The 9468-nt window shown below is 35.5% G+C and overlaps 1 long non-coding RNA gene across 1 annotated transcript; it reads right to left on the bottom strand.

Moving 5' to 3' along the window:
• Window positions 1-669: 669 nt before the first annotated feature.
• Window positions 670-9259, bottom strand: LOC141629454 (uncharacterized). Its single transcript, XR_012537286.1, has 3 exons — window positions 9190-9259; window positions 8999-9067; window positions 670-1487 (listed from the first exon to the last, which is right to left on the bottom strand). It is a non-coding gene; the product is annotated as an uncharacterized LOC141629454 (long non-coding RNA).
• Window positions 9260-9468: the final 209 nt, after the last annotated feature.

Below are 9468 nucleotides of genomic sequence, written 5' to 3'. Positions count from 1 at the left end.
CTACAATTAAAGGGTAGTATACGGATATTAACCCACAAGTAGTAATTTTTAGGGGAATAACAAGTAAAAATAGAGACATGATTAGCAATTTTAATACATAATCGTGTTTGTATATACTCCTTCCTTCCCAATCATGAATCCGTTTTTAAAATAATGCTCAAAAATAAAGTATTTGTCATTTTGGGCCGGTTTTGAAAATAATTGTCAAAATGGTGTCCACGTAGAATCGGGTTTTCAAAACCTAAAAATTGGAACAAACACGCCATTGCTAATGGCGTGTTTATAGTGACTAAGAGAGTGTCAAATTTGAGCAGCTACTGGACTCAAACACGCCAATACGAATGACGTGTCTTGTGAGGCAAACACGCACCCAGGAATGGCGTGTCTATGCAGCTCTATTTTTAAAGGAAGCTCAGAAAATGGGAAAAAAAAATGGTACAAATGAAACATGCCAATACGAATGGCGTGTTTATGGCTCAAGAAACGTCATTACGAGTGGCGTGTTTGTTCAGCTTCATTTTTTTTTAATAGTTCATCATCGTTTTCCCTTATTCCCTACCTAATTTCACTGCACAACATAAATACATCGAGTTTCCTTCCTCCCTACTTAATTCCACTGCACAACACAAACCCAATTACTCAATTTGAACACAAAATAGTCTATTAAAATTAAAATAGTGTTTTGCACACCAAATTGTTTAGCACAAGGGATTTAGGTACTAAGTCTACGAACTAAAAAGTCTAATCCATTCATTGTCTAAACTATTACATAACATTAATTTCTTCAAGTTTTTTTCTTCCCTCGAAGACGAGTCATTAACTGTTTTCGTTTGAAGGCTCCGGGGTACCTTGTTCATCGATGGGTGATATGGAAGGATTAATGCGTCTATGTAGTGTCTCAAAGGTAAATCTTCAGCCCATTCCATTGAGATGAGCGATGTATGACCCATAGGTGAACTTTCTTCCCTTGCGTCTTCGGTTGTTGGTTTTTCGGTTGGTTGAAGAAGATGAGAATAGCCAACATGTTGAATAGATTGAGAGGAATAGTCTCGGAGGTTAGAAACCATGGAGCGGAAATGAGGGGGCACCACAAGAGGCAACTGTTGAAGCTCCTTATCACATCTCATAGGGACATTGACAAAACCTTGAGCCTGAAACAAAATAATAGTATCACAAATAACATTCTATGCAATAATGGTTTAAGTATGAGTTGTAACAACCCAGTTTCTCTAATGACTTAATTAACGAAAGCGGAAAGAAAGATAAGTCATAAAAATCAGTAAAAATTAAAACCGTCAACTCGTAACGAGTTGCTTCATAAAACTGGCTGTTTAGAACATAAAACCAGGTCTGATATCCAAATTACAAATTAAACAAGGTCCGACTTTAATAAAAGTTTGTTACATAAACTCATGAAAGATCAACATAGGATATTTTATTCTCTCGACAGTCCCCTCCTAAGTCCAAGTCTTCAAGATCCATGTTACCTGAAACAACATTAAAATAAAACTTCCCCACTTAGTGGGAGTAACCTAACCGTCCTCTATCAACGGCCTCTTATCATGAAGAATATTAGTAATTCAATTAGGCGGTCAAACATACAACTCCAGTCACATTACAATACAGACGTGCACACATGTGATATGTACATGAAGTAACACATTGGTTCATATTGGCATATGACATAATAAATATGTGAATATAACGACATTGTTCAACAACATGTTATATAAATCAACATATGGTAAATCCAAGTAGATGTTATGCGGATAAAAACTTGTAGTCATTTCTTTTTAAAATATTTATTTTCTTCACAAAAAGCACGGGACGTGACTACTAATGTCACACGCATACTCACGGCTTGCATCTCACCTTGAGTACGAGTGGGAGCATCAATGCAATCTCGTCGATCATATCGATACTAGGAGGTTTACATCTCACCCCTAGTGCTCAATAGGACCGGACGACTAAATTGACTTGGTTTAGCAACCAGAATCGTGGGGAAGAATAGACGGCTAATGAATGGACTCAGAGGTCCCATTTAAGTGACACGTCCCATACACTTCGAGGCACCAAAACAATCATAACTCTCAAGGTTTGCACACGATCGCAACCGTAAAATAATAATTGCCAAGATATCTGAAAGGTAGTAAAGCTGATCAAGCTCCTGTCAATATGATAGACAAAATACTAGGTCGTTAAATACTAGAATTAAACTATCAAATTAACAATTTATAAGCCAAACTATACTCTAGATTACTCCAATTGATAAAGCAATATAGTGCAAGTAAGGGTCGATCCCAAGAGAAGGTCTTTTAAGCTAAGTACTTGAATTGTAAACTATTGAGTACTAATGACAAGTTTATAAACAAACAATGGTTATCAACAATGACAAACAATAGATGAACATAGATAAGGGAGGGGGGGGGGGGGGTTGAGTTGATTGGTAACATGAGAAAAAAAGTAAAGTTGCGATCTTTCTCTAACAAGCAATATAACAAACACTTTGTGAGCAAGAAAATTCAATTTTAAAGAGAACTTGGTGTAATCCTTCCTTAGCAACCAACAATGATAAAGTTTGACTCTTTTATAACTCTCTACTTACTATCCATCCAATACTTTCAAATCAAGATGTTAACATACACAAATTAAACCATCCATGCATATCCTTCAAGTTTAATCAACAATTCATTAAACCATGAGTGCAAATCAAACATGAGCATTAAGAGTTGTGCCAAGATAAGAAGCTAGGATCAATTCTCACAAGATTAAACCATACAAATGAGAAAAGACATGAAATTTCCTACTTATTGCATGAATCCTTTAAACCAACTCAACATACAACAAGCTTGCTCCAAATAATCCTAGATAGATTAAACCATTTCTCTAGAATTTGCAATAGTCGGGTAAATAAGATGCAAGAGTGATCAATTCTAACATTCATCTACTCAACATAAGAAATAAGCATAAGGGAGGATCAATAGATGAATAAAAAGAGATTAAAAGAGTCTTACAATACCAAAGTTGGAAACTTTGGATGATTTACACCAAGCAAAGAAAGATTTAGCCTTCCATAATCTTGTTACAACCCACAAAATGAAGAAAGATTAACCTTCAATGTCAAAGATTACACCTTTCTTCCTAAAATATCAAGTTTTCTTAACATACAAGCCTTTTGAAATTATTGCTAAACAAGATGATTTGAGTAGATGATGGTAAGAGTTCCTTTAGATCTCAAAATTCTAGATATATATCGGGAGACATGAGAATCTAGGTTAAGACCCTTAAGAAAGCCCAAAACACGGAACTAGAGTTGCGATATCCAGAGCAGAGCGCAGGCTGCGTGTATTTGCGCAGGCTGCGTGTATTTGCGCAGGCTGCCTCATATGACGCAGGCTGCATTTCAGACTGACAGCGGCATCTTTCGAAGGCCATATATCCCTCGTTTCTTGGACAGATGAGGCGTGTGACCTACCGTTGGAAAGCTAAGATCACAGGCTTTCACCTACAATTGGCCTTGCGTCGATACAAGCTCTAGAACTTCAGATATATGCGTTTAACGTTGACCCTTGTGAAACCGAGTTCTCAATTCTTCATTTTGACTCTTGTTTGTATTTGCCAAGGCTCCAATTCTTCCATTAGCTTACTTTTCTTGACCTTTCACTTATTCCCCTGGCTTACCTTTTTCTCTTCTTCTTCACCTTGGTTGACCGTGGTTCGGGTTTGACTTGTGAGTCGACTTTTACAAAATGATTCCTTCATCCCAACTTACCAATATGAAGTACTTGAATTACCTTGAAATGTAAATTACAACCAAAGTGGATTCACCGGAAAATACAACGATTAACACTCAAAACCGGCTTAGTGACAAGTTTATTCAACTAAAATTACCTAATTACCCGACATTATTTGACTCTATCAAATACTCCCACACTTAGACTTTTGCTCGTCCCGAGCAAAACCCAAGACAAACAATTGAGCAAGTCTACAAGTGAGTATGAGTGTAAATGATCACTCATCCCTTACCTCTTCCTTTTTATATATATCTCCCTCTTGAACAACCACCAATTAAAGAGAAAATCTAGATTCAAAGGTGACACAAACTCTTCTCTCCCTCACCCTCCTTATATCATCCCTCACACAAGACACAACACATCTCCAACTCCGACTCATCAACATCACAACCACCCTTCTTATATCACCTATTGAGAGATGACCACTCTCACCTTATCCCAAGGTGATAGCAAAGTGGTCTAAACAATCTCCTAAATCATCAAATTACTTCACTTATATCACCCCCTTATCACTCCATGAAATGAAAGATCATGCTACTTGCTTGGCCAAACACCTAGAGGATCAACAATATAAGTAGCCCATATGAAAACCACCAATTTGGATAAATTTTTGTGACCAAAAAGAAATTAAGTCCTAAAGCTAGCCTCCTTCCAAGACCCTCCTTATCACTCCCTTCTTATCCCTCCATCTTTTTGGTGTTACAATTTTCAATTTTTCAATTTTTTTGGTTGAAAATCCCTCATTTTGCTTAAGGCGCCCTTTCGGGTTTTCACCTTAACTTTTCCTTACCTCTCATGGTGGCTCGCAACTCATTTCTTCATTTTACCCAATGAATCCTTACATGACAACTCCTCACCAAGGCCACTAAGGACCGAGGAGCTATCCTCATCCACATAACTATTACTCGAGGAACCATCATCACTAATGCACAAGTTGTTAGTAGATAGCAAACGGGGGAGTGGCATAGAAGTGTGGTGAAAACATAAGCATCCTTCTCATCATCCCAAAAACAATACTCTTTATAAGAGTAGCTCGTATCAAAATTAAGGGGAGGAGGGTTTTCAACCTCAAGATCATTCTCTTTATCATAGGAACCATCATCAAAACACTCATTGTCTAAAATGTGAATAACCTCTTTATGTTCTACTTCCTCAGCTAATTCACTCAACGATCCCTCAAGAGTGGATTGTAAGGGAGGTGAAGTAGTCAAGTCACAACTATAACTCTTACCCTCGGGGCACCGGTCATCCTCAATTTCAGGCTCCTCACTATGAATAGCCTCACATGCTACACTAAGGGGTGAATTTCTCAACTCCAATTGTTTACTCGCAATAGCCAACATAAGGAATAATTTCCACTTCTCTTTATAGTTATAGGCATTGCCAATAAATTCTTGATTAGTCAATTTATCGGTAAGGAATAAAGTTTCTTCATTCAACCCATTATATACCACATTACAAAGCTTTCTCATCTCATAAGGGTATTCACGTAGAGAGTTAAAACTCTTTCATTCTATTAAAAAACTTGTAAAATGGTTCATCATGAGTTTGACGACAATAACGAGTAGTCATCAAATCAAAGAAGTAAACAAACTAAGGCAAGTAAAGGAGTCCTATATTTACAAAGACTAACTACACTAATTAAAGACCAATAGTTCAAAAACAAGCTTTAGCTATGTTGCCTTCCCCGGCAACGGCGCCAAAATTTGATAGACAAAAGACTAGGTCGTTGAATATTAGAATTAAACTATCAAATTAATAATTTATAAGCCAAACTATACTCTAGATTACTCCAATTGATAAAGCATTATAGTGCAAGTAAGGGTTGATCCCAAGATAAGGTCTTTTAAGCTAAGTACTTGAATTGTAAACTATTGAGTACTAATGACAAGTTTATAAACAAACAATGGTTATAAAAAATGACAAACAATAGATGAACATAGATAAAGGGGGGGTTTTGAGTTGATTGGTAACATGAGAACAAAGTAAAGTTGCGATCTTTCTCTAACAAGCAATATAACAAACACTTGGTGAGCAAGAAAATTCAATATTAAAGAGAATTGGTGTAATCCTTCCTTAGTAACCAACAATGATAAAGTTTGACTCTTTTATAACTCTCTTCTTACTATCCACCCAATACTTTCAAATCAAGATGTTAACATACACAAATTAAACCATCCATGCATATCCTTCAAGTTTAATCAACAATTCATTAAACCATGAGTGCAAATCAAACATGAGCATTAAGAGTTGTGCCAAGATAAGAAGCTAGGATCAATTCTCACAAGATTAAACCATACAAATGAGAAAAGACATGAAATTTCCTACTTATTGCATGAATCCTTTAAACCAACTCAACATACAACAAGCTTGCTCTAAATAATCCTAGATAGATTAAACCATTTCTCTAGAATTTGCAATAGTCGGGTAAATAAGATGCAAGAGTGATCAATTCTAACATTCATCTACTCAACATAAGAAATAAACATAAGGGAGGATCAATAGATGAATAAAAAGAGATTAAAAGAGTCTTATAATACCAAAGTTGGAAACTTTGGATGATTTACACCAAGCAAAGAAGGATATAGCCTTCCATAATCTTGTTACAACCCACAAAATGAAGAAAGATTAACCTTCAATGTCAAAGATTACACCTTTCTTCCTAAAATATCAAGTTTTCTTAACACACAAGCCTTTTGAAATTATTGCTAAACAAGATGATTTAAGTAGATGATGGTAAGAGTTCCTTTAGATCTCAAAATTCTAGATATATATCGGGAGACATGAGAATCTAGGTTAAGTCCCTTAAGAAAGCCCGAAACACGGAACTAGAGTTGCAATATCCAGAGCAGAGCGCAGGCTGCCTCATATGACGCAGGCTGCGTTTCAGACTGACAGCGGCATCTTTCGAAGGCCACATATCCTTCGTTTCTTAGACAAATGAGGGGTGTGATCTACCGTTGGAAAGCTAAGATCACAAGCTTTCACCTACAATTGGCCTTGTGTCGATACAAGCTCTAGAACTTTAGATATATGCGTTTAACGTTGACCCTTGTGAAACCGAGTTCTCAATTCTTCATTTTGACTCTTGTTTGTATTTGCCAAGGCTCCAATTCTTCCATTAGCTTACTTTTCTTGACCTTTCACTTGTTCCCTTGGCTTACCTTTTTCTCTTCTTCTTCGCCTTGGTTGACCGTGGTTCGGGTTTGACTTGTGAGTCGGCTTTTACAAAATGATTCCTTCATCTCAACTTACCAATATGAAGTACTTGAATTACCTTGAAATGTAAATTACAACCAAAGTGGATTCACCGGAAAATACAACGATTAACACTCAAAACCGGCTTAGTGACAAGTTTATTCAACTAAAATTACCTAATTACCCGACATTATTTGACTCTATCACAATATATGCGCATATACCCACTCCACAACTTATTGGAACACGCAGCTCCTCAATGGCAGCTGGTCGACTACTATCCTAACGACAATCCCTCCACACGCAGCTTCGGGATGTGCTGTCCGTACTTGTATAGCATAAGCTCTCTAAGCATTCTTCCGACACGTCGATCCCTAAAACTTACCAAGGTAGTGCCCAACATATAGCACGAAAGACTCACAGATGTCTCATAGAGATGATGATACATCGATATGTGGACCATCCCAACATATCGACAAAACAACAGCACTTGGCTCAGAGGTCCCATTCAAGGGGCATACCCAAGATAACCGGAAATAGCATACCGATTCAGAGGTCCCATTTAAGTGGAATGTTCGACAGTTAGGATAACATGGCGGTAGGATGATACCGGACTTACAGACTCTCGCAGGCCCTAGTCAAAGTTGTGGAAAACGCTTTTACTCCATGAGAATTTCATGGGTATTAATCTTAATCGAGTAGCGTTCGTATTTGAGATTAGGAACATCTTATTCAAGTAATATATTAGAAAGTATTCATTATTTCTAATTCGTTATTCAAGGATTGAAATGGCTAGGTACATTATTTTCAAGTATAAATTTACTTTGACTTAGTAACTCTTGACTAATTTAATTAGTCGATGGTTAACCAAGGTCGTCATAGCCAACTCACAGCTTAACTAATATTTTAATTAGTCAAGGCATGACTAGAGACAAGTCCTTAAGTTTTTATTTAATATTCAAATAAGGTCCTCATAATTATCATATTGATTTACTCAAAATTTAATGGTGAAGACGAGTATTTTAAAATAAAATCTTCAAAGGCATTTGAGTCCAAAATTTAATAATTTCATCAAAATTGCTAAGAATCACGTTTACACTTGTTAATATCTTTAAAGGTTGTTTTTAAAACGGTTTTTAGAATAAAATTTGCTCAAACTCTTAAAACAATTATTTAAAATAACTAAGCAAGGTAGTTTTAGTTTAAAAAGAATAATTTAATATAATTATTTTTAATAAGGTATTTGTATAATCTCCTTGCTATATTACACTTGAATAGAACTTTATTTTTATAAAGTAACTTCACCAATTAAATTTAAGGTATTAAAATCGGATTAGACTATAAAGCGTTTTTTTTGTTTATTTGCGAAAAGGGGTCTAAACTAAGTATTTTCTTACAAGATTTTACCAGGTAAATCCTCATAATATAATTGAACTCCTGTAATATTTTTATTATTTTTAAAAGGGTACATAATTTACTGAATTTCGTACATTATTCAGGCTTGTAGGAATTTTATAAAATAGAATAAAAATCGTATCGATACAAGATCTACGCCTAAAAGTCCTATAAATCAGAAGGTAAAATATAAAAATTTCAACTCTATATCATGCATGAAACGAAATGAGTGCAAATAAGAAGTTTCATCATTTTCCATAAAAGTTAGCATATACATACAAATTTTCATTTTGACTTTGTTTTAGTGGGTCTAATATGTGAGTGCATAGTAAAAAAAATTATTCAAAGGTATATTTTTCATGTGAGGTGATAACACAATTATTAAGCTTATAGACATGATTGACACATTGTCAATTTTCCACATAATAGTTTAATTAAGTGATTTATTTAAGGTGGACAGTAACATGCATGTAACAATCAATATTATGTTGCACTAAAATACATATATGACACTAGTTAGAAAGACTTATCCTACCAAGATATGTCTATTTGCCTCCTGACTAGATTACTAGTATTCTATAATTACAAGGCAGAGGGTTAGGTTAGGTTACCTTAAAGGTTATCCGGGTCTTGAATGTAATCAAAGATGCTCAGATCAACAGGCTCTTCCTCTTCCTCCTCTAATTTGATTCCATGATAACAACAAAATAATAAACAAGTTAGTAATAAATTATCTACTTAATTAATCTAGTAATTATAATCAAGGAAGAGTTAGGAAAATAAAAGGGAATGAAAAGTATACAAGTTTTAACTTAGACTTTGTGGAAGATGGAAGATGTGAGCATGCAACTATTGTAAGGAGGTTTGAGCAAGTGGAGCAAGGTGTGAAATAAGTGAACTTAGGTGCTTTAAATAGGATGTAAATCTACTCACTCCATGTGTTTAAGTTCACGGATCATTTGCATGCTACTGAAAATCATCACAAAGGACAAAGGTCATGTTTTGTGTAAGAGTGAAAGGTCTAGTCCATGCACAAGGATGAAGAAAGAAACAAAAGTTGATGGAAGAGTAGACTCCTCAT

This window comes from Silene latifolia, chromosome 2, assembly GCF_048544455.1.
Source record: "Silene latifolia isolate original U9 population chromosome 2, ASM4854445v1, whole genome shotgun sequence".
Taxonomy (NCBI): domain Eukaryota; kingdom Viridiplantae; phylum Streptophyta; class Magnoliopsida; order Caryophyllales; family Caryophyllaceae; genus Silene; species Silene latifolia.
Note: the sequence above shows the minus strand (reverse complement) of the source record. Positions and strands in the feature narration are given on the sequence as shown.